Below are 3009 nucleotides of genomic sequence, written 5' to 3' on the forward strand. Positions count from 1 at the left end.
TATAAAAAATGTAAGCATCTGTAAATTGTGTGCTGGTGCCATGAGAAATGCTTTTATATTGTAACAATTACACAATATAGAAAGACATGTAAAACCGATAACTATATAATCCAACCAAAATATCTCAGTTACGCAAACGTAAACAGAATTTCTATTTAGTCTTAAAATACATCGAACATATTCAAAATACCATCTTGGTTTTGTGGTACGGAACGTTTTTCTGGTATTCTTTTATTCTTTTGGTTGTTTCGGTCATTTGACGGCGGCCATGCTGGAGTACCGCCCTTTAGTCGAAGAAATCGACCCCTGGACTTATTCCCTGTAATCTTGGTGGTTATTCTATTAGTCTTTTTATGCCGAACAGCTAAGTTACGGGAACGCAAACACACCAACGCACCAATATATATATATATATATATATATGTATATATATTGGTGTGTTGGTGTGTTTGCGTCCCCGTATATATATATAATAGGCTTCTTTCAGTTTCCGTCTACCAAATTCACTCACAAGGCTTTGGTCTTTAAAGTATACAGTTAGACTTCTTTGGCAACTTTTCTCCCCCACCATTTTGTAGGGGGGTATTTACCTTATTTTTCTGGGCTCTTTTCGCAGCTATACCTCGTTCGAAATTTGCATTAGTTTTGTATGAAAAAACAAAGGAAAGGAGGAAGGCTTGTTTGCAGTTTGTAGAAAAAACATTAAACGTGCCTAAAGGGAAAACATGGTTCCCCACCACCAGCTAAAAGACATGAAGGTCTATGAAAGAAGGCGAATAAGTACCGGGGTCGGGGGGAAGAAGAGACAACTAACACTCGATCGTTTTAGAAGTCCCAGAATAAAAACGTAAACACCCGAAAGACTTTCCCTCTATTCATTACTAAATGTCTTTCCCTGTTCTTCATTGTTAAAAGTAAAGAAGCTAGAAAAGATCGACCGTATTTCAGTCTGTCATTGTAAATGACTGAGGCTTTCCTTTCTCTGTCTCTGTCACTTCACTCCTTTTCTCTACGGTTAAGACAATGAAGGTGTGTGGCTCAGTGGTTAGAAGTATTCGGCCCACGATCGTAAAGTCATGAGTACGATTTCCTGCGGCGCGCTGTGTTTTTCAGCAAGGTACTCTACTTCACCTTCCTGCAGTCCACTCAGCTGGCAAAAATGAGGTGTAGCTGTAATTCAATGGGGCCAGCCTTGTCACATTCTGTGTGAGGCTGAATCTCCCTGAGAACTAAGTACCTTATGGTATGCATGTCTGTGGAGTACTCAGCCACTTGCGCGTTAATTTTACGAGCAGACTGTTCGTTGATTAGATAAACAGGGACCTCATCGTCGTAACCAACGGAGTGCCATTTTTTAAAAAAGTGAAAGAAAAGGAAATGTTCCATATCGTAAGGCAAAAATGTCATGTGTTTAGTATAAACAGTGAAAGGTAAAATGAAATAATTGCTATTCCGTCGTGTATTCGCCCTTGACTCACGCACAGTTTGATAACGTCAACCTGTGCATCGTTATTTAACTGGGGTCTTGGCCTCCAGATCTATGAGACACACGAATGCCGCTGTTAGGACCAGATTAACATCCATAGTGACCCTAACGACTAAAAAGAGTTTCCTGCCCCAATATAGGACCTTTTTTCGTTTTCTTCCAACCACTTGAAGGTTTATCTTTCTCCAGTCCACTCAGCTGGCCAAAATGAGTTGTGGCAGTAATTCAAGGGAGCCAGCCTTGTCATATTCTGTGTGAGGCTGAATCTCCCTTAGAGCTACGTTAACGATGTGTATGTCTATGGAGTACTCAGTAACTTGCGAGTTAATTTTATCCTCGTGTGGTAACGAAAAGTGAAAGTGACATCTAATATTTGCTGTGTCTATGTATCTATGTATCAACTTTTCTTTTGATCTATGTATCTACTGTCTCTCTCCCTTTCTCTTTCACCTCCTTTGTGTCCCTCTTCTCCTCCGCTTTTAATTTAACAATGTGTGTTTCTATGCTTCTACTTTTCTTGCGATGTGATAAACATTTAAAAACTCAAAACGAAGGCCGTTACCACTCACTGTCTCTCTCACTCTCTCTCTCTTTCTCTCTCTCTCTCTCTCTCTCACTCTCTTTCTCTCTTTCTTCCTCTCTGTCATCCTCTCTGTCATCCTCTCTCTTGCTTTGTCACTCACTTCTTTGAAGTAAGTGTGACACACACGCCAGGTACGTACAAAAGGAACAAATTAGTATATTAATAGTATTGATGAGGAAAAGAGAAGTCATATTGGCATTACAAGTTTATTATAACATGTCTCCATATATTATGGCTTGTATCAAATAACCTTGCATGAAATATCGAATAACAAATATCGTCCGTTCATGGAAAGAATTGTAATGTCAATTGGACTTCTGCCATCATTAAAATTATCACTTTTATTACTTAACCAATGAGGCTGACATCAAGCTTGCTGCATCTTAACTTGGAGTTGTTTGGTACTCCTCTTGGTATCAAATGAAGTCTTATGGATCTCCTTTTGCTTTTGGAATTCTACGCTAGCCAGCATTCTGCATGATATGGTAATGAGGCAAAAGCCATGATCATAATACATATACACAAACATACATACATACATACATACATACATACATACATATATATATATAGTCGTATGTACATCTATCTAGTGAAGGCGCATGGCTCAGTGGTTAGATCGTCGAGCTTACGATCGTGAGGTTGTGAGTTTGAATCCCGGAACGGGCTGCGTGTTGTGTTCTTGAGCAAGACACTTTATTGCATGTTGCTCCAGTTCACTCAGCTGTAGAAATGAGTTGCGACGTCTCAGGCTGGTATGCATGGGCGACTGCTGGTCTTCCATAAACAACCTTGCCAGGACTTGTGCCTCGGAGGGTAACTTTCTAGGTGCAATCTCATGGTCAGTCATGACCGAAGGGGGACTCAGCAACACTATCTATCTATCTATCTATCTATCTATCTATCTATCTATCTATCTATCTATCTATCTATCTATCTA

This window comes from Octopus bimaculoides, chromosome 26 (assembly GCF_001194135.2).
Source record: "Octopus bimaculoides isolate UCB-OBI-ISO-001 chromosome 26, ASM119413v2, whole genome shotgun sequence".
Classification (NCBI taxonomy): Eukaryota; Metazoa; Mollusca; class Cephalopoda; order Octopoda; family Octopodidae; genus Octopus; species Octopus bimaculoides.